The 24,498-nt window shown below is 35.5% G+C and overlaps 1 pseudogene; it reads right to left on the bottom strand.

Annotated features, from left to right (window-relative positions):
* Positions 1-1,467: 1,467 nt before the first annotated feature.
* LOC109434566 (C-terminal-binding protein 2) lies at positions 1,468-2,874 on the bottom strand (annotated as a pseudogene).
* Between the last annotated feature and the right edge of the window lie 21,624 nt (positions 2,875-24,498).

Consider the following 24,498-nt stretch of genomic DNA (forward strand, 5'->3'; position numbering starts at 1 on the left):
ATGATTAAATGGGAAGTACTAGAAGCATGAGGAAGGTGCTAGAACATAGAATACATCCACTAGCAGCTGACTATCTCTTTGTCTCTTCCTTGAAAACAAATTAAACAATTACACAAACATTAAATATGTCTTTTCATTATATAAATATACCAAGGGTAAAAGTGCATGGCCTTTACTTAGCTCGTGTGTTTTATTCTGATATATCATTTGAAATAATTATCCTGAGTTCATTCCTTTCCTTTTTTTATTACTTTTCATTGAAAATTGCTCTGAATGCTAAATGTCCTTCTTTACAATTAAAAAAGTACAGTAACAGTTACACTAAAACAAAATGTATTTCTGATAGCCATTATTTTTCTGTTTGAGACAGTTTGAAAGGTGTTTTTGTCACAAAAAACAGTAATGTACCCTATACAAAGGCTCAAAATAGGCCATCTTTTAAACAAAAAGTTGATGATTCACAAAAGACTATGAATATAATGTGTAACTAGTTGATACAAACCTAATAGGATTTGTTAAAATCAGTCACATCTAGTAACACATCAGAAATGTTCTTGTATAAAATATCACATGGAGAAGACTTTATCAATGTCTAAAAATGTGGGTTTGTTCATAGAGAATCAGACAAGTTGCCATAAAGAATTTCCTGAGACATAAGGAAATGCAACAATCTTCTTCTTGAACGCTTTTCAGTTTAAGACTCTCCACTCCATAAAATAGCTGAGGATCTGAACTGAGAAAACATATTTGAGTACAAACAGCTTGTGAAACTTACTACTTTTTTTGTATCATCAGAGGGTATCACTGCACTCACAAACCAATGTGCCTGCTCAAGTATGCAGTTCAGATGAGGGGCTTCTCTGCACTGTCTTCAATCCTATATTTGTAATTGTCTAACACAGGCAAACAATTTTCTTCCTGTTTTGTAGTCATTCAATCTTCCTGTTAGATAAAGAAATAACCAGCTCCTATGGACTGAAGGCACTAGAGTCACAAATGGGGATTTTCTCTTATTATTTTTTGTTTGGATGTTTGGAGCTCTTGATGCAACATTCTAGAGCAAGGTGTTGAGGACCTGCTGTTCCCAAGGGACAGATTAAAAAAAAAAAAAAAAAAAAAAAAGATCTACTTATTCTTTGTGATTTGATGCACAGATGAAAAACTTAACACATGTTAACAGAAGTTGGTTGTTAATAAATCACAGTTCTAGATTTTCAGTGCTTCCATAGTTAGCCGGCATCTTGTTTTCCTGCCTCACGGCTTCTAGCTCTTTTGTCATTTGAACACTGCAATGTCAGTGATGTACATGTGCAGAATCAGTTAAAAAAACGTCAGATTCCTTTCCTCTTAGTTCATCTCTTTTTTTTACTGTCTCTTGGTCCTAGGTTTATCTGAATGATGACCTTTTGTCAAGCTCTGCTATTGCTCTTTTGGATGCTCTCAATTGTGCCAGTGTTTTTGTGCTAGTTAAGAGAGGGAGCTTGAGAAGTGTGTGCCAGCTGTGGGGAGGTTTTGAGTCAACAGGCTGCCTCCGGGGATGATCCCTTCCAGAGCTGCAGGAAGTACTCCTGGGGCCACGCCCACCATGCCTGGCAGGTATCTGTATGTGGCACCATTGAGCTCTGGATGAATTGCTTGCTGATCTATTACTAACCAGGAAGCTGTTGTGACAAAGAATCCCTTGTTCACAGTTTAACTTTCTGGAATGCAACCTGTGATTGCCCAGTGGATCTCAGTTGCAGTGACGTCCTGCATCGCTAGTGATTTTTGTGCACTATACCAGGGTATGTGAGGGTGTACAAATGAGATTTGGTGCGTCTTTCAAGTGACCCTGCGCAAAACTGAAAGGCTCTGATTAGTGCACATGGAGGTCTTCCTTCCCCCCCCCCCCCCCCGCATCCCCTGACCCCTGTCCCACACACACCCTGTATCCTGCCTTCCTTGAGACCCCGGGCTAAGCCTTTCTGTCACCCAGCTCACCAGGCAGTGTTCACCAGGAACGCTCGTTGCCTCATTTGCTTTATGGCAAAGTTGTTGATGAAACGGTGGTTATGTTCGTTGATGAGATTACAGTGCAAGGATCGCAGTTGCTCTGATACAGTAAGTCCTGCAGGGTCTAGACCCTCTGCACGTCCAGGGAGCTCTCTATCCGATCTTGCAAGTAAGGGCCATAAAAGATGATGCTGACTACAGAACTGTACACCTGAAACCTATGTAACTTTACTAACAATTGCCACCCCAATAAACTTTTAAAAAAATTGCTGAATCTAAAGGCCTTGCTTGAACAGCGACTGCTTGCCCTGTGCAGTGGAAGCCAACAAGGCCTAGCATCTCCCCCCAGATGCAGGGTGCTCCCCAGGGAACCTCCCGGATTTGCTGGACACTCTGGACCCGCATGCCTTCTAGCAGTGCCTAGTGTAACCACGTGTTCTGCTGGTACAGATTGAGCATGTGGCAGACGGTGGAATCTGCCATCTCTTCCATTGCCATTGACAGAATGTCACACATGGCAATCTCGAGCTCGCTGGCAACTTAATGTAGATGTCATCGTCTAGCCACTGCCTATCGGCTTGATCACTCTCAGGGCCTTGACCTTCTCCAGGTCCTCCCTGGTGACGGTGATGGTGTGGTACATCATGGCTCCAACAGCTTCATTTAAAACCTTCTCGTGAATCTCCCGAGTGCACTGTGAGCCACAGAGGGCCACAGTGGTCAGGTCGTTCAGGATTGGCATCTCCATGGTACAGTCGCTGCCTTCCAGCAGTGCCACCAGGGGCCGGGGGCAGATGGCCCATTCATTATCCCAGGGATGGATACTTCACAAATTCTGTCCAATTTCTGTCACTTGACTTTGTGCTTGTCCACAAGGGCCATTCTTCACCAAATTTTGCAACTCTCTGATTTAAAAGGCAAAGTGGTCCTCTAAGAACTTAGGGGAACTTGAAGGAGTCTGCAGGCATTACACCACTATGAATCCTATATAAATCTGTCCACAAACTCTGTAGTTCACAGGATGGGTTGTCTGTCTTTTTAACGGAATCCGGCTTCATTGGTTCAAAGACATTTAAGGCGATGAAACCCTTGTCTGGGCTGCCAGTGTCCCATCCCACCCCATGGTGCAGCAGAGATGTGTCACCCTCCATGCCAACGTGGCTCCTGGCTCCATCCCTTCCTCCTCCAGCTGCAGCCAGCTCCTCTCAGCAGCTCCCCAGCCACTTTAAAAAATCCATTCCTTTCAAGTCCATGGTCACATTCTCTGGTCACATTCTCTGGGCAAAGCAGGAAATTTAATTTCTTTTTCAGTTTTTGTAAACATATTCTAAATAACTGTTCTTAATATTTATTTTGTTTCTATATTGCCTCCAATATCAGTGTTTTTCTTTGACCCATAGAACAAAGCTTTCCTACACTATGGTTTAGAGGCCATAAATTTCCAAAAATCTCTTGTCATAGGTTTGTTAAAACCTCTCCCTTTCAGTTGCAAAGCACATTGTCTTTTTTTCCATTTCCTTCATGAGATCTGGATTTTTCTTAATTTATCAGAAATTCTTGATGCAGTAACAGTTAAAGCAAAGGCGAAGTTTAATATTTTACTGAATAAGACTTCCCAAACTTGAAATGTGAAACTATTTTTGAGAAATGCACTGTTTTTTTTTTTTCTTACAAAGATATTCAAGGTAGGGGTTGTGTTCTACCCTTCTATGAAATAAGCGATAGGATTTTTTTTTTTTTTAAGATTTCAAAATAATAGCATAGATACATGCTGAGTTATGTTAAAAAGAATCATGGTATCGATTTAATTTATTCTGTGGGGTTTGAAAATACATTTAAAGAAGTTTATCACAATATATGTGATTGTATATTCAATATGCACAATATGCTTTTCAAAAACATCTTTGTTCCATAGCTAACCTCGTTGTTGTCATGCATATCACACCAGGACTATTCTTTTGTCTCTCCATAGGAACTGTTTTCTTATAACCTTCAGTAGCTATACACATAAAGGAGGTAAAATACCTTGAAAATAAGGTACTTAGCAGAAGGTTGTATGCATTCCTATTCTGCCATCTCTCTCACTCTCTTTGAAAGTTTCATTTAAGTGTCTATATTAATGATGTTTATGTGTGGGCGTCTTTTTCAATTTCAGGGCAGCTGAGTGAAAAATACAAGTGCAACTGAGTTAAGGATCCTGGTAAATATAGTATGAATAGAATTTATGAAACGGTTTTCAGCTATGACTTGAAAACTGTAGTTTTGATGCAAGATGTTTTGTCATGAATATGTCCCTACTGATACAAAGAGAGCCAAAGGTCTATGCTAAAATGAGCCAAATTCATTTTGTAATGTTATACACGCATATTATACATATATAGTTCATAAATATTTGATTTAAAATGCATGTGAGGGTCATTTCTAAATATTATTTAATATAAAAATGCTTTTATGTTTATGTATTAGACCTTCCAATCATGTTTATATTCACTGGTATTGAACAGGAACTTTAAAACTCCAAAACTAGGTCCTGCTTAGAGTCTTGATAGGATGTGTACACATAAACTTAAAAATTGGAGAGTAGACACAGGCTATGTCTATGTGCCATATTTTTATGGAAGTTTGCCGTAATCCATGCAAGAATGACCTATGTTTCCCAAGAATTTGTGGAGCTAATGTTCTATTTTATATTGGAGGTTAACCTTAAATCATGGTATGTTTTGAATATGCCAGTGCAAAAACAAAAGACATGGGAAGCAATTTACACAAGAGAAATAAAACTTAATTCCAAATGCATTAACATTTACTGTACCTCTTTAAAAAAGAAAGTTAGCTTTGGAGGCTTCACTGGACACCAGAGAGAGGCTCTGGTTCACCCAGGGATTATTTGGCCAGGGAGCCATGGTCTCTTTGAGTTTCTGTTACACACATGGTAAACTATTGGTATAGCACGTGATACAGTCCCAGATGACACTACCACTCAGAATAACAGGGTTTACTGAATTAAAAAAAAAAAAGACACAAAACTCCTATGATCAGCTAACATAAAGATCAGCATTACTTAAAGTCATAAAGTAATAATGGGTGAAGTTTCTCCTCATTTGGCTCCTTAGGCTCATTTCATTTGTTAACAGTGCATTTTCAGGATGTACATAAAGTGAGCATCCTTCCTAGGCACCATCTAACTGCAGTTGACATCAGCCAAGGGAATACCATGATATTCTCTTATTTTTTATTTTTAATGTCACTTTCTATATTGTTTTTCTTATAGCTATACTATAAACATAAAATAACTGGATTTTTAAGCTAAAACTGGTATAATTTAGGAAGATAAACACACACACACACACACGTATGTATATATACAGCAAACTCAACAAAAACAAAGATTGTAGTCAAGGTTTTTGTGCTGTGGCAGATTCCCTCAGTTAATCAGCACAGTAGTAATAAGGCCTATCAAAGACCTACTAAGTTTGTCATCCTTGCCTGTCAGCATACGTGTACACCTTACAAGATAAAGCGTCAATGACAAAGAGGACCAACTTAGCAATGAGTGATAGATTTGTCCCTAAAACACTTCACATGCACGCTATAGTAGCTCAACGATTGTCTTTATTTTTCTCTCACCCCATGTCTACCTTAAACCAATGAAAATCGATGCCTTTGAGCACCAGGAGCCACAGAACATCAAAACAGCATGTTGGACCTTCAAACATAAAATGAATTCAATCCAGCTCAACTGTATTGCCATTCTTAAATTAGGTTGTACCTTCTACTTCTTATTAAGAACATGAGCTCTCAAGATGTGCCAGCTGATTTTTCTAATAGTGAAATAATATTTGATTTAGTAAATAGGCCAGCTGTAGCTTTTATAGTCAAGCACAATTACAAAAATAGACTATAAAATAATAGTAACAAAATAATATTTGAGTTAATTTAGAAACTAGAAAATATATTTCATATGAATCCCATCCCATATATTAAAACACAGGTTTTGTTTCTTTTTTAACTTAAAAGTCACTTTTCCTAACCATAAATTCACAAGCTTGGAAAGTATATGATTTGCTTTTTAAAGAACAACAAAATGAAAATAAATTAGTCTCCTACTCTAGCAAAGCATTGACATTATGACATTGAACTGAGCACAGTATTTAAGGCAGCAAGACTGGCCTTCAAATCAGTGCACTAGATGGCTATGAGGTATATGTCAAAAGAGTTCATCAGGATTTCTTTTCAGCCTGTTCAGCCTGTCCTTTTGAAGGACAAACATCACTTTGTCTCATTTATTTGTATGGTACTCATTCATTACAAGAGACCTAGAAAGAACAAAACCAAGTGCTGAGGATTTTTAAACATGCTTTTCTATTTGTCGTTAAAAACTTTTCTCAGTCTATCTATCCAGGAAGCATTGTTCTGCCTCATCTATATTTTATATGCTTTCAAACTTCTGTTAGTTTTCTCATATGCTTTCCAACAATCTCTGAAACATTTTACTGTTAAATGATATTCATCTTCTTTTCTTGGGAGTGTGTCACTTCTCTATCATTTCTATTTTATTCTTGGTCCTCCTTTTTTCCCATGGTGAAAATTTGAGGTATCAAAAAGAACTTCATGTAGCATATAAAATATTTCTATTAATAACCAGATGTTCATCGATGGAGCAGTAAAACAAACCGCCTTCTTGATAAAGGTTAATTATCACAGTTTCATTCAAAGTGCATGTAGAAAAACAGGTTTGCAGAAGGGACACAATGACTTAAAAGGTTAACAATAGTTACTAGAAAAGAATTCTGCAGAACGGGACAAGCCAAGTTTCAATACACCATGAGTCCTGAACTGAACCACCAATAAATAATAATCTTAGGTCATTTTTTTGCCTTCTACATTAAAGTGATCTGTCATCAAATACATTATCTTCACACATCCAATAGGGAAGCTGACTTGCCTACATGTACTCCTAACTTGCACAAGCTACCTTTCTCCAACCCTCATTCAAGAAAAAGATCTGTTGAGAAAATATTTACACAAAGTCAGAGGAATCACCTACTTGTTATAATCATCACAGGTTTTTTTTTTCTCCATGCCCCCACCACAGTTTTTCAGTCATGAACACACACACACACACACACACACACACACACACACACACGTACACACTCACACACGAAAAATTCACATGATATTTAAAGAGTATCAACAGTAAGAAGGACATAAAAATAATGGATCCCAGTAGAAACATTTTAACTACTTTGAATAATATTTTAAAATATTATCACAGGTAACAAAGAAGAAGAATAATCAGAAAACAAGGCAATCATTGTGACTTTTTACAAATATGGAATGAGTAGCAGAAAAGGGAACATGGCTTAAAATCAAGTGAATGATTTTAAAGATAAACTGTAAGATAATAAAGTAAAAACAAACACGAGAACATGAGAAGAAAATTATGAGAAATCCAGAAAGTCTGATAGATACCTAAAAATATTTTCAAAGAAGAAAGCAGAAACCATGAAGAAAGGGACCAATGAGAATACAATAGAATATTCCCTTAATTTAAAGAAGTTTCCGACTGAAAAGACCTGGAAGATTTTTTAAGAAAAAAGACTAACTCCTAGACCCAACATTGTGAATTCTAATAATAAGGAGAAAATTCTGAAAACTTCTACAATAAAACACAAGTTACTTACATAGGTGGGAGTGTTCACTTAGTACGTCTGGACTACATGAGTGAAAATCATATACTGACAAAGATTTTCTCACAAGAAACAAGGGGTGAAAGAATGTCTTCAAATTCTGGATGAAAAATATTTGGAATATTACATTCTCTACATGTCAAACTACCAAGAAAATGTGAGAACGATATAGAATCAGTTTAGATTCTAGTTTTATAATGTCAGAACTCAGAAAATTCATTGTCTGTGCACCATATGTGACCCAGAAGGCTTGAAGGAAACTGGTTAGAAAATAAAGGAAAGTTCATTTAACATTAACATTTGGAAGAATTTTTTTTTTTGAAATGTGAATTTTTAATTCCTTAGGATCACATTTTCTTTTCTATGGGTCCATTCACATTCTTGACTTTATAGCACAAAATATTTAGAAAGCCATATTGTGAATGCTGCCTTTTAGTATTTGATTATTTTAAATTAGTTTAGACATTGCACAGAAGACTTAATATTTAAAGAACAGAATGAAATGTTAGAAAGTTTGGCAACATAAAAATGGTAACATAACTAACAAAAATTAAGAGGTAGAAAGAAGAATGAAAAAGGAGTAGCACAATTTATTTTTTATGGTGGAGATTCATTAGGCACTATATTAATTTGACAAGTCAGTAAATGATACATCAAATGAATACATTATTTGAAATTTGAGGAGCAATTGAAACAAACAATAGTAGTTTCCTTTGGATAGTGAGATTGGCTGGGGATGGATATTGAAGAGGGAAGAAGCCAACTAGAGTTTATATTTTATTTAATTCACTATATAATGTGAATTTTTAAACAAAGTATATCGATTGATTCTATAATTTAAAGTTTAATAAGAAACACATTATAGTAAATATTGTCTCTGATATAGCAAGTAGTTAAAATATAAAGCCCATGTTTGCTTCAGTATTAAAAAAGCCATAACATCAGAAATGCCTTAAGATCATTGTGTTGAATGATAGCTATTGAAAAAATAAAACCCACTTAAAGCAAAGGGTCAAAAACACTAGTAATATTACAGAAAGCCTAGACATTGTCCTTCTTTCTTTTCTTCACTGTTACTGTGATCTGTATCAGGTTCAGAGGATGGGTACTGAGCAAAAGCAGAAGCTATGATCTTTGACCGAACATGGAGCCTGAATACACTCAGAAAGGGCCAAGGCTGCCCACCCCATTAGCTGACTCTGAGGTGCCATCAGTGGTCTCTCCCTTTAACCACAGTGATTGAATAGAATGCAAGATATTTACCTACTGAACGTCATGCAGAGGAAAGAAACCAGGCCTCATCAGGGAGTAATTTCATGGTAGCTCCATCTGTAAAAAACCAAAACAAATTCCTTCATCCTAACTGGTGTTGAATAGGTAAATGTTCCTGTCCTCATTGGAAGTGGTATTTTTTTTAGGGAAAAGAGGTATTTGAAGTCAGACCGTCTTGGGTTTGAATTCCAACTTTACTTTGTGAGCTGAGATATCTCGATTAAGGAAATTATTCAAGATAGGACTGCTCTTGATTCAGTTTCTTCATCTTTAAATACAGACAACAAAAGCAACTGTTCAAGGTTATATTACAAGTTGTAATTAAATGTGATATTATCTTGGATTTCCCATAATTTTTTTTATGGTTTAAAATTAGCAAATGAAAAGAATAATTTATGTGAACATTTTCATTGTCATTACCAAGACTAAATAAAATTCAAGGCGTCATTGAACAGCAGCAATCCCTTTCTTCAGAAAACATTAAAAATATTAATTCAGATTTTAAACCTGAATGCCATTCAAGTAGAGGTTTATGAACAATTACTCATCATAGATCAGGTTTTACAGAATCACACATAAAGGTCAGAAAAGGACTTAACATTGTTTGTCATCTGAGCTCTCCCATATCAGTGAAGAATTGGTGGGTGACAAGAGATCCTGGTTTTGTTTTACTGTTTTAATGTACTGTCTTTTAAAGCTTGGAACTAGAGACCCTATCAGACTATCTCTTCTACAGAGTGAAATAAAGGACCAATGACTGTGTTAACTTTCATATTCGATTTTTCAGATGCTAAAGATCTTACAATTAAGAGATTATTTTGTCAAGCACACAATTAAAGGAGGTACTTTCTTATAGAAAAAGTCAGACTTTAGAAATGTTCTGAATGCATAAAAAGATGCTATCCAAAACCTAAATTGAGTTTTCTTATCTCATATTCCTTTATTACTATAACTCAATTCCCTTTTTGATCGCATGTGTGAACCCATTTAAAAATCTTCTCTACTACTGATTTCGCTAGAGGAAAAAGACTACACTTGAGGGGAAAACATGATTCAGCATCTAGCCTATAAAAAACTGGTCTATTTACAAATTTTTACTTGTTTTTACCCTTACAGTGAACAGAAAAATGTACAAGTTGACATCTAGTTTTATAACTGGTTTTCCCATTTATTACTTGAGGGATTTGGGTAGATGTGCTGAAGGACGTGCATAATCAAACACATCCTAACTTTCTTTTATTCCATGTTGTTTTAGAGTCTCTGTGATTATAAAAGATCACTTACACTTGAGGATCCTCTGCAACTACATTCTTGCTCCCCTACACCTCCTTGTTGTAATTCAGTATCCATTTAAGTCTCACCCTATTCAATTCATTAAATGTCTGGTGAAGAACACGTCCTCAGGCATTTTTCTGAAGGTCTAAGCCAGATTGGGACATTGTGTTTCCAAGAACAATAATATCAGAATGATTTCTCTGCTTTTCCATCCTCAGATTATTCCACAGAAACCATTATTTTATTTGGTTTATCTTCCTGGAACTTCCTTTAGCATAGACTGTCTCCCTGAATCATAGTTTTTAATTATTTATAATAGTAAGTGTTTCTAAGTAGGATTAATGTACCAGCACTCAAAGTCAATTCCCTGGCTCCCCAAGGAAACTCTCCTCCTCACACATTGCACTTAGCTTATAGACTATGAAAGAATCTGTAGTTAACTATACTTGGCTCTTCAACTTTTTGTTGCTATCTTTTTTTTTTTTTTCTTGTTTATATTGGGTAATGAGGATATGAGCTTTCCTTAATGTTTTTGTTGAAATGCACTCTTCTCTACTACTTGATTGACTTGTTGGAAGGGATTCTAAGGAGCACTCAGTTGAGACGGCTACTCTACTGGAAAAAAACAATAGACCTTCTGTACAATGAGCTCATCGTCTTTCAATCTTGTGTACCTTTTTGCATTCTGCATACTCTTTCCAAAATGGACAAAAATATTGTATATTCAATGTGACATGTGGATGAGCTGTCTTAATTGGATTTCACACTTTCTTCATATTATATTTTTAGAAATGCTAAAATCTGAAGAATTTACCAATGTCAAAAAAAAAAAAAAAAAAATACCCCCCCTTCTGTTCTCAGTGTTTTACTTTTCTCAGCTTTCAAGCCAGACCTTTAAGTTTCATTGCATCCCTCCATTAGAGCCAGAACAAGAGCCTGAAAGAGTTTTAGTCACTGTTTTTCCATCCCTTTGCTCATATTGCTCTCTGCATGGATTGCACTCTTGTCCTCTCCACCAACCAACTCTAGATCTGCTTCTACCAAATAAGTCTTTAGTGACACCATACTATCCCCATCATTCTTGTAGTTCCCAAGCTCTTCCTACCCATCTCCCTTATATACTTAGTGCTCCACTGTCCACTGCTTAAGGATATATTTTGACTTTGTGTTAAACTAAGTTTCAATGGGACAAAACTGTGTTTGTTTGTTTGTTTTTATTCACAGATCTCAAATGTAAAATGGCTGGCACATCACAAAAAAATACTGAACTTAGTCAAAACATCTGAATTGAAGTCTTAATGCTGCCACTTGCTAATGATAAAAAATTTGGTAAATTACTGAATCTCTAAGCCTTTGCTTTATCACCTCAAAATTAGAGATAATAATACCATTTCCCCGAAAATAAGACCTAGCCAGACGATCAACTCTAATGTGTCTTTTGGAGCAAAAATTAACATAAGACCCGGTAACATAAGATGGGGTCTTATATTAATTTTGGCTTCAAAAGACGCATTAGAGCTCATTGTCTGGCTAGGTCTTATTTTCGGGGAAACATGGTATCTATTGCACATGACTGGAATCCTTGCAATCTTCCCAGAATAAAGCAAATATCTATTGGATACTTACTCATTCTGAACCAGCACTGTGCCTCTTTTCATGTTGTGTATCTCTGTCTCAGTCCAAGCTGCAATAATCCCATTAAAAAGTGAGCATATTTTGTAATAAGTTATAATCCATCGCAGGATCACCACACCTATAAATGTCTTTGAACCACCCTCTCTTGCTTGATCTAAGACAGGGGTGTCCAAACTGTGGCCCGCGGGCCAACTGCAGCCCATGATCCATTGTTAGTTGGCCCGCAGCAAATTCCAAAAATATATTTAGTTTACTTAAATAAACCAGGTGAGGCAATACGTACTTCACCTCGAGTGAGTGGCCCGGCTGTTTGTGTATTTTACTGCATATGGCCCTTGGTGAAAAACGTTGAAAAAAGTTTGGACACCCCTGATAAGAGTCAGTGTATTCTGGGACAATCAAATTAAGGTTCCTAAAAAGCCCTCTTTTCTAAAAGAGTCTAAAAAGCATGTCCTTAACATTTGTTGAAAGAATGAATGTTTTCTGTACACAGATCATCTGTACAGACCTGCTCTGTGTAATTTTAATATGGTTATTGATTTCTTTCCTGCTAGAAAGAATTAATTTATATACTCATCCCATCATTCAGAAACTTCTTTGGCACTGAACTCTGAGTAGGAGCCCATTTTAGGTACTGCTGAACATTAAAATGGAATAGAGACTGGTCCCTGTCCTCACAGAATTTGTTCTCCAGATCACCAAACTTCTAATAGGGCTCGGCAGTAAACATTATTTTGGCTTGTGGTCATATAGTCCCTGTGACAACTACTCGGCTCTGCTATTGCAGTATGAAAGCAGACATTATATATAAATGGATGGGCATGGCAGTGTTTCAATAAAAATTTGTTTGTAAAAATTAGCAGCAGACAGCTGGTCCACTTCTCTAGTTTACCAATACGTATTCTAGAATATACTACCAAAGAATGACCATTTCATTTCATGTTTAATAATGTGGGAAGTAAAATTGAGAGAGAAAGGGGAAAATATCCCTATGTATAAAGTATTTTATAAATTTGGGGGGAATACTTAACATTAAAGATTCTCTCTCGCTCGCTCTCTCTCTCTCTCTCTCTCTTTCTCTCTCTCTCTCCTCCTTCCCTCCCTCCCTCCCTCTCTCTCTTTCTCAGATCTCCCAGGTATGTCTCTTATATTATTCAAGGATAAAATACTGAGTTCTACAGTAATAAAAGAAGAAACAGAGGGAAACCTCATAGACTACTACCACACAGAAATAATAGACAACAACAAAAAGGCAAAGAAACAATGGAGACACAGCCTTACCAGAAAACTAAAGATAGAATGACAGGAAATTCTCACATATCAATAATCATCCTAAATGTAAATGGACTGAACTCACCGATAAAAAGGCACAGAGTAGCAGAGTGGATCAAAAAACTAAACCCAACCATATGCTGTCTCCAAGAGACACATCTCAGCAACAAGGACAAGCATAGACTCATAGTGAAAGGGTGGAAAATGACATTCCAAGCAAATGGTACCCAGAGAAAATCAGGTGTAGCCATAATGATATCAGATGAAACAGACTTTAAGGTGAAAAAGATAACAAGAGACAAAGATGGACATTTCATAATGGTAAAGGGGACTATACGACAAGAAGACATAACAGTCATCAATATTTATGCCCCCATTCAGGGAGCACCGAAATATACTAAGCAACTACTAACAGAACTAAAGGGAGAAATTGACCAAAACACAATTATACTAGGGGACTTAAATACATCATTGATAGCTATGGATGGATCATCCAAACAGAAAATAAAGAACGAAATAGCAGCCCTAAATGACACATTAGATGAAATGGACATAATTGACATTTATAGAGCACTTCATCCTAAAATATCAGATTATACATTCTTTTCTAGTGTACATGGAACATTCTCAAGGATAGACCATATATTGGGACATAAAATCAGCCTCAGCAAATTTAAGAAGATTGAAATCATACCAAGCATATTCTCTGATCACAAGGCTTTGAAATTGGATATCAACTGCAAAAAGAAAGCAGGAAAAAACACAAATACATGGAGATTAAACAACATACTTTTAAAGAAGGACTGGGTCAAAGAAGAAATTAGAGGAGAGATCAAAAGACACATAGAAAGAAATGACAATGAAAATATATCCTACCAAAATTTTTGGGATGCAGCGAAAGCAGTTTTAAGAGGGAAATTTATATCATTACAGGCCTATCTCAAGAAATAAGAAAAATCCCAAATAAATAACCTCATGTTATACCTTAAAGAACTAGAAAAAGAAAAGCAAGTGAAACCCAAGGTCAGGAGAAGAAAGGAAATAACAAAAATCAGAGCAGAACTAAATGAAATAGAGAACAAAAAGACAATAGAAAAAATCAATGTGACAAAGAGCTGGTTCTTTGAAAAGATTAACAAAATTGACAAACCCTTGGCTAGACTCACTAAGATAAAAAGAGAGAAGACACTGATTAACAAAATCAGAAACGAAAAAGGGGAAGTTATCACGGACACCACAGAAATACAAAGGATCATCCAAGAATACTATGAAGGACTATATGCCACCAAATTCAATAACCTAGAAGAAATGGACAAGTTTTTAGAAACATATAGCCTTCCAAGGCTGAACCATGAAGAACTGGAAAATCTAAACAGACCGATCACCAGTAACGAAATTGAATCAGTCATCCAAAACCTTCCCAAAAGCAAAAGTCCGGGACCAGATGGCTTCACTAGTGAATTCTACCAAACCTTCAAAGAGGATCTAATACCAATCCTGCTCAAACTCTTCCAAAAAATTGAAGAAGAGACAGTACACCCTAACTCATTTTATGAGGCCAACATTACCCTGATACCAAAACCTGGTAAGGACAGCACAAATAAAGAAAACTACAGACCAATATCTCTGATGAATACAGATGCAAAAATCCTAAATAAAATTCTAGCAAATCGAACACAATAATGCATTTAAAACATTATTCCAAATATATGGTGATGGAAGGAGAACTGACTCTGGGTGGTGAACACACAATGGGATTTATAGATGATATAATACAGAATTGTACACCATAAATCTATGTAAGTTTACTAACAATTGTCACCCCAATAAATAAAATTTTAAAAAAAATTACTGGCTCAAGAATAAATGTGCATTATTCTAGCCACTCAAAAAATATGCAAGTTCAAAACACACTGGAAAAAGAATATACTACCAAATTTATATGTGCCCCATAGTTGAAAAGCTACACCAGAACTGACAAAAGAAGTAAACCAATCGAAAGCAGCAAAACATCCATATGACTACCTAAATCATGTACCTGACAGTTCCACCTTCCACTGAATCATATCATCATATAATTTCCACAGCAAATAAAAACAGAGCCAAAGAATCTCAGTAATCATATAATGAATGTGCTATCATATTGAGTCAGACAACTATTATATTGCTTCTCCTTATCATTACAAAATTAAATAGTAAAGAAGATGGTACTTGCATCTCAGAAAAAAATATTCTCCAGCTTCTATGGTCCCTGAAATCATTATATAAATGACAGACTATTGTCAAGCATATAGAATGCTTAGGAACAAGAACAAATTAGTTTGTGTGATCATTACTAAACATGAGATGAAAAAAAAAGTAGAGATTTGGGAAGTTAGAATACAAATAAATATCAAAGTAGCATATTCTGTCAAATATGGGAACAAAGCATGAATCTATGCCATGAAGTGGTGTCATTTAATAGTGGACATAAAAGTACCAGGCATGGTGCTTACCATAGGACAGATGTATTAGTCAGCTAGGGCTGCCATGATGAAACACCATATACTAGGTGGCTTAAACAACAGAAATTTATTTTATCACAGTTGTGGAGTTTGAAAGTCTGAGATCACGGTGCCAACATGGTTAGATTCTGGTGAGAGCTCTCTGCCTGACTTGCAGGTAGCTGCCTACTTACTGTGTGCTCACATGACCTTTCCTCTGTATGTGCACTTAGAAAGAATGACATAGTAAGAAAGCCGGAATGGAGGGTAAGCTCCCTGGTGTCTCTTCTTATAAGTACACTAATACCACCATGAGGGTCCCTCTCTCATGACTTCATTCGATCCTAGTTACCTCCCAAAGTCCTGATGTCTAAATACCAAGACATTGAAGGTTAGAGCTTCAACATAAGAATTTTGAGGATCAACTCACCATAAATTAAAAAAAAAAAGAGAATTTTGAGGGGGACACAAACATTCAGTCCATAAAAATAGGTAATCAGAAAAAGAAAAAATATACATGAAATTGTAAGAAGTGTTGTTACAGAGACTCTATTATAATTAAATCCACCATTAATGATAATCTGGATACTAGAATTTTACTTATGGTTTCTCTTGCTAACCATAGTACTGTGATAGATTTGTTTCCTTCATAAGGATTTTTTTTTTTGTATTTATTATCAAAATACTTTACCCTCAAGGTGGGAAGGGCTGGGTTGTAAGCTTTTTGAGGTCAACAGCCAGTCCATATCCTTTTTTTTTTTAAAGCCACAACACCTATCATAATGCCTGAAACATAGCAAATGTTGCATGAATAAATAACTGTAATTATACTCTCTTCCTCCATTCTCTTTCATTTTTATGCCTGCAGTGGACAAACAGAATCTAAAAGAGTAAACAATAGTATAACTTGCCACAAATAAAGACACATGATTTAAAAACAAAACAAAACAAAAACCATGATACATAAAGACTATTTTAGAAACTCTGTTTAGGATATTTGTTGATGAAGACTACAATGTTAAACTGCATATGTTATCTTTTTGCACTCTGACGAGAAAAGTGGTTTTTCTCCACAGTTAACTGACCATTATAAAAACCTAACTCTTACTGGCAGGAAAATGAGCAGACAGACATAGCTCTGGTCTTTAATGGAAATGCAATCAGCAGTCTATCTCTATGAAGGTATACTGCCATCACCAAATATCCACTTAAGGGGCAAAGCCAAGGCTGCAGGCAGCAGTCCAAAAGCATTAACATCCCCCAAGTGACAATAAGAGGATGAAAAATGCTCACGGGGAGAGGATCCATTTCAAATTTCCTATTATTTTAAAAGTAAAAGAGAAAGTTGATCATTTTATATCAATTTAGTCTGCTGAGGTTCTCTAATTTGCTAATAAAAGACTTTACCATCATCCATCCAATGAGAACTCACGGGGCATTTGTTAGTTGAAGAGCATGTTCCCCTGGCAGTAACGCAAATTAAGCTAGCCAGCTCCCAGAAAAGCCTTCAGAATAGTTCTAGATTCTTCCCATGACACCCTTCACAATCCAACCCTTTATTTCCCTGTAAAGTTACCTCACCTAGTATTGTTCTTCTCAAAATATGTCTTCCAAGATGGTAGAACTAGTTGAACTTTCTAATTATGCATATGATTATATGCTTCTGTGTCTTCGTATACTCCTCTGCCTCATCCTGGCATTCCTTTCCCCTCTGGTTCATATGGAAAAGTCCTTCATTTCTTCCCAGACCAAATTTAGGCATTACTTCTACTATAGACAGGCATTATCCAAGAGGGTAACCTCTCTTATTATTTTTCTCTTTGGAGTTCCTGCTTTTTAGTTGGGATGTGTTTCTCCAAACACATACTACATTTTCATTACTTATTTTAAAAAGTCTATCTTCTCCACTAGATTTTGGACTCCCTGAGAGTAGGATCTATACCTGGGTTATTTTCTATCCGAAGAACCTAGGACAGTATCAGACATACACATTTTGAATTTAAATGGCCAGGTGAGATTGGTTTCTAAAGGTTTATTTAAAGCATCCAAAGAAGTTTTCAAAAGATAGAAAATCCATTATTTCTAGCCCATCTGTAAATTACAAGAGAACAGCCATCCTTAGAATAATAGTTATAAGTTAGATTATATAAACCATAAAAAACACATTATCTGAGATATCTGTATTTAGTTTGATTTTGATCATTCAACCTTTCAAACATTTACTCAATGTCTACTCTGAGTAAGGTAAAATGTTGAGTCCTAGGAATTCAGTGTCAAATAAGCCCTTGATTTCCTGTATCTTCCACCTAATAAAAGAAACAGATATAAGTGATACAGTTTGCAATGTGTTTTAATAAAAGCATGAACAAATGGTTTGGGATATAAGTAACTAAATCTTTCTACAGGGGGTTGAATAAAGCTTCACAGAGGACATGAAATTTGAAGAGAATCTTGGTGGTTGAGTTGTAATTTTACCTAAAGCGGAGGGGGACAGGTAGAGAACATTGCAAGTAGAAAAGTAAGGTTGTGTTTATGAAAGACACTGCTTCCCACTCAACATCTATTTCCCAACTTCTTACTTGACAAGAATACCCCAATTTTATTCAACCTTCTCCAATAAGTCCTTTCAAGGAAGTATGGTCTCTCATCAACCACTGTGGATGAATTAAGACTGGTTTAAATAAACCTTCCTCTCACCAAGAGATCAGCAAGGTCATGAGATGCAATTCTAGTCAGTGGGACAGGAGGAGATGCCTGAAGACCTCCAGTAAAGTCTTCTCGATCCTTTAGAAAAGTACAGAAGACAGAAAAACTCTTTTTTATTGCTTGCTGCCCCTGTTGTTTGAAAATATGATTTGTGGAGCTGGCTCAGCCAACTTGTGACCATGAAGAGAACAAAAGCAATATTCTGAAGATTATAGAGGGGAAAAAGGAATGAACCTAGATTTTTGATGACTTCATCACGCCACTGAATGAACTAACATTAGAATCATTCTCTGAGGCTTTGTACGTGAAATAATAAATATTATTTTATCTAAGCCACTTAAATCGTGTTTTATGAAAGCATGCTAATTGATGCAGTATAAAAGTGCAAATGCATAATGTATTTGCAAAATGGTGAAAATGCTATATTTAACTAAGGACATATTTGGCAGGAGGCATGTTTGGAAGAGTGAATGTTGAGAGAAAAGAAGTGCAAGTCTGGAAAAATAGGTTAAATTTAAACCCTAAAGGGACTTCTCTACTATGTTAAGAAATTCTCTGTCTTACTGTGTATGGAATCATGGAACCTAAAATGAAGCAAAAAAAGAAGATTTTGATATACAGCTCTGAGGCTGATTTAAGCAGCAATAGAATTGGCAGAACGTGGGAAAGGGAATGAAGACAAGAAAAAAAATAAATCTTATAAGTATAGAAGGAAATTTTGAATCCGGTAGAAGTGGGATAAATGATTTTTTAAAGGGCCTTGAATGAAGTGGGAATCCATACAAAACAGCACCATTTTTTTTCTTTTTTTTTTCTCTTACCAAGGCAACAGAAATATTATTCAGAAGTGTTTGAAAAGAGTTCAAATTGACAAGTGGCAAAAATTGAGAGTTAAACCAAAGAAGTACCAACCATGTTATCATAGTGGTCACTACATTTAATTACTCTTATAAAGTGTGGTTTAATTATAGCTCTCTCAAGATAGATGTAACCCTTTTCTGTGAAAAGTCAGGCATCTAAATGAATAGTGGGTCATTCTTACTTCACTGCTAACACCTGCTATATCATAGTTCTCAGAAAGAGGAGAACAACCCTCCATTTAATTGCCTAATTGAGTTTATCAGAGGAAATTAATAGACCTACCTCTCACGACCCTATGTAGCCAATCAATGTCAAAGAGAGGTTAACTAACATTTACCTTAACTCATTTTCTCTTTCAAAACTACACTTCTCATTTTAAGCCTATGCCAGCTTATGTCTACAGAGTGCTTTACATGCTACAATTTTTTTTCAAATATACTCATTCCATCAACATTCATTTATTCAGCAAATATTTACTGTCAACTATACGTTAGGGATTATGCTATTCTCTAGAAATACAGTGATGCATAAAACAAGACATGATTTCTGCTTCATTTACAGCACTGGTCCCACTGCCAAGGCTCTACCTCAAACTCACCTGAAGGAGGTTTTATTTTATTTATTTACATTTTTTCTGATTAGTTCATCCATTTATTCTTTTCTTTAGATTCCACATATAAGTGAGATCATATGGTATTTGTCTTTCTCTGTCTGACTTATTTCACTTAGCATAATGTTCTCTAGGTCCATCCATAGTGTTGCAAATGGTAAGATTTCATTCTTCTTTATGGCTGCGTAATACTCCAGAAGGAGGTTTTAAATTTTACTGATGCTCAGGTCCATGATCTAATGTTTATCAGCAAGTACAACTCATTCGGCTATAATTTCCCTGTTATAAGTAGCATATACAACTAGCATTCTTGGTCAACCAGAATATTGAGATTTTTGCAGCTGGTTCTCTGTTCCTGTATAGTTTCATAACAGAAAAAGAAATTACTCAGTGTGATGCAACTGATCTCTCTCAACCCCAGTGACTGTCTTTTATTCAGTAAATATTTCTCTGTCACCAACTTATTCCTTATCCTTTCCCTGCCATTGCCAAAATCTATCTATTGGGAAAATATTCCTTTTATTATTATTATTATTATTATTATTATTATTATTATTAAAATTCCTTCTAATTTAAAATGCTTGGCTTTAGTTACAGGCTGCTATTTTTGCAAAGGCCATAATCTGTTTCCCAGTTCAAAAACATCATTTAAAATATGTTATGATGAAAACAGTTTTGAAACAACACATGGATGACAAGTTTCTAAGACACAGGTGTAAACACAGTTCTCCAAAGGAAAACGTCTATTCTGTCTCATTCGATTTCCCCAAATTCTACTTACAATGGTATAATCCTTCTTTCTATACGTATGTCTAGTGATTGTGTCTTTCATTCTAAGGTTTCCACTAGGTTTTTTTTTTAAGGTTGGTCTCTGTTCACTTCTATGATTGAGCACTTCTATGACTCAGTTCATTCATAATTAGTTCTCTTGTCCTGCTAGGTAAATGAGAGGATGATTTTATGTCCCTACCTCTCTGAAATTAGGCAAGGCCAAGCAACCAGTTCTGTCCAATGGTTTGTGGTATACATTAACTCTGGACTAAAGCATTTTAACTGCTGGTGAAAGATTCTCCAGTATTTTTTTTTCTGTTGCTATGCTGAGAAACTTGGGGATCAAGTGTTCCAGAGTATAGCTCTAAAATAGATAGTAGAATCTTCAACAATCTGGGTCCCTGAGTGACTAGCCTATATGCATGGGATCGTGACATGAATAATAAAGAGAAATTTGTGAACTGTTTACTACAACATAAGCCTAACCTGACTAATATAACGTTGTTGTCTTGGGATTGAAGTATTAACAGTAAACCAGGTTGCTCACAGCTTTATTCTTCCTGTCTCAGTAAACTGTAGGTTTCATCTGCTTCTTTGAAAAAACCTGAACAGCCCAAGAGGTGAAATTTTAAGATTGAATCTATAGACACAACAGCCCACTGCTTCTTTTTATCTTCCTTTCAAAATAGCATAAGTGGGTGCCATTGATGGGAACCAGGAAGGTATATAGTTATCTTCAAAGGCACACATGACAGCAAGTTCTTTGTCCACTTATTTTTTGCTAGTCCTGAATTTCTCTTATTTTTTTCTAAAGCTTTTGGTTACTTTTCCTGTTTAGAACTAATCCATTACTCTTGGAATTGCCTCTCCAGAATAATGCCTTGGACTCAAAGATGCTATGTGGGAAGTATAACTCAGAATCATAGATTAGCCAGCATAATTGCAGACTCTGTGGTTATTCATAGTATTTGTACTTCCAAAGACAGTAAATTGAATTTACTTTTACTGAGCCATTCCATTCACAGCTGTCATTCAACATACTGAAAATGTTTTCCCTTTGTGTTTGATGGTCATGCACATTGCCAATCTGCCTCCTCAAAAAGTGATGGAACAGCCATTCCAGATGGAACAGAAATCATGTCAATTCATTCTAAGCATCATTATGAGTGCCAATGCATTTAAAATATTTTAACTTTAAAATGAAGGCTTCATTTTTCCTAAGAAATGAATTTACTTTTCCATTTCTAAGACCATACTATGCCAAACAATTAATTCTGTATAATTAACCTCTTGGCTATGGTGAAAAAAAAATGCATCATTTCAGATTTTATTAGACCATTTTTTTTTATTAAGAGAACACATTTGGCAAAACTTAATAGTGAATTCAAATTGCCAGAGAAATTTTCCACTTATTTATTTATTTATTTATTTATTTATTTATTTATTTAATTCTTTACCAAGAGCAGTATATCCAAATGTAACCAACTAAAAGTACCTTTATTGGAGAAAGAAGTGTATTAACCAGTCTTTACTAGCTTACGCTGTAATAACAGACAATCTCAAAATTTCAATGACTTTTGACAAATACTTTGTTCATGTATATTTATGAGAGTACATTACTGGTCAGTTTTGGCTTTGCTCCATTTTGGGTCCCCCACTATCGGAGCAATCTCTATCGAGGCTATGCTATTGTCTTGGAAGAGGGAAAAAGCAGTGGTGGAAGTATGTGAGGGCTTTTAAATCTTCTGACCTAAAGTGACAGACATCACTTTATTCACATTTCATTGACTAAAGTAAGACGCATAGTCAAGTCTCATGTCTACAGTGGGGAAAATATCACCTTCTCACAGGAAGAGGCAGCAATCAATTGAAAAGAATAATAAAGTCTACCCAAAATGTATTTATATTTCACCTAATAATTTCTCAGTTGTTGAGGTTTGAGCAAGACTGGCATGCCTGAAATGAAACCTCCTTCAGTTTGGCTAAACTCCAAATTTATCTGTCAACCCTAAATTCCCTGGGAATATACCAAGCTAATTTCCATCCATATGCATACCTCTTCTTCCCCCCCCCCCCCCCAGAACCTTGTAGAACTGCGTTACTTGTGAAAGGCTGGGGGTGGGGGGGTGGGGGTGGGAACCAACTCTATGCAAAGCCAATGTGTTAAATTTTGTTTTATTTTTTTAAGTTTTATGTAAAACAAAGGCATTCTATCTTGTGATCAGTAAATAAAACTATGTTCTCCACCCATAAATTTTCTTTACATATTTGAATTTATATCACATGATTGGTCCAAAATACCCTAATAGAAGTTAAGGTGATCTCTGATTGGTGGAACCTAGCTAAGTATATTACTGTCTAAAAGAAATAAAAATGATGCCTAGAATAATTCACTTTAAATTCAGTCACCTCAGAATTTAAAAACACAAAATTAAATCCTAGTGGGTTTCAGATATAGAAATTATTGACTACTTGATTATAATATACTCATATTTAAGATGTTTAAAAAAATCCATATAAGACTATCAAAGGGATTTTGTAAGATTTGAAAGAGTACCACAGAGTTCCTAGAAATTGTGTGTGTGTGTATAATTTAATAAATATATATGGGAGAGATTTTTTAAAAAACTCAATAGATGAGATTAATAATTAATACAACCTAAATAGAGCCAGAGAAATTAGTAAACAGAAAAGACTAATTTGAATAATTAACCAAGAATTCAATAAACAGATGAAAAGGAAGGACAGTATTAAAGAAGAGTAAAGAATCATGGAGGAAATGAAGTAAGAATGTTCATCAGCAGTTTAATTTGATTGCCAGAAAGATAGATGAAAGAAATATAGAAGTTCTTCAAATTTGGTCCTATCCCAAAATATTCCTGGAGATAGTTAGTCTATGATTTCAGATAGAATACAAACACCTTCTTCAAATTTTATGGATGTTATTTTTCTTATAATTCCTGAGGGATCTTGGATTTCACATTGATTCTTATTCTTCTTCCTCATGAAATTTCAGCAAGATTACTCAGAAGTCAATGAGCAAATGCTCTTAAGTATATATTGACCTGATTATTGGCTTGATATTGCTTCCTCCTGTGAACAGTTTCAGTGATATAAATTTGATTCTGTCGTTATTGCCGTGAGGTTAGCAGTTATATTTGAGTTTGATCTCAAGAACCTGTGCATACCTCTTAATGGTGAGGTTCTGCTAAAATTTTCCCTGGGCTCTCAAATCCTAGAGGGGTAGTCACGTAGAGGTAGAAACCTCAAGAAATTGTGCTTCATTTTTCTTTTTTGCATGCATCTACTTAACCTGGCAGAAACAGTGCTCAGGGTTTTTGTTTGTTTGTTTTTCTTTGTTTTTTTTCAAGTCAGGACAGTCTTCCGGATCCAGAGCCTCAACTTTGAACCACCATGCAGTCTAAAAATTGAATCCCAACTGTTGGACTCTTGATCACTTCATGACTATTAGATGTTTGTGATTTTAACTTTGTTTTTATTTAGTTTTTTAGATGTTCTCATGTGAAAGTGAATTAAGGTTAATATTGTTTCAATACATTTATAACTTTTTTTTTTCTGTACTTGGTTTGAGTCTAACTCTATCCTTCACAAATGATATAGACTTCAGCAAGTCACATATTTCTTAAGAACTCTGAATATTAAAACTCAAACAGACTTTAGAGTCCTCTACGGCACCCTAATCTTAAATATGGGGAAAATAAATTCTTCCAGTAAATAATATTGTTTGATAAGAATTGGATGCAGGCCACCTAGTTACCTCAATACTTCTATTCTGCCCCAATCATAGTAAACCATTTATCCTCCAAACACAATTATATCATAACTGGTTCTAGAGTAGCCTGACAGAATATAATCTAGAGCATCTAAATAATAGCTTCTGGTATAGTTGACCGCTCTAACATATCTT

Source organism: Rhinolophus sinicus, linkage group LG01 (genome assembly GCF_036562045.2).
Source record: "Rhinolophus sinicus isolate RSC01 linkage group LG01, ASM3656204v1, whole genome shotgun sequence".
Lineage (NCBI taxonomy): Eukaryota > Metazoa > Chordata > Mammalia > Chiroptera > Rhinolophidae > Rhinolophus > Rhinolophus sinicus.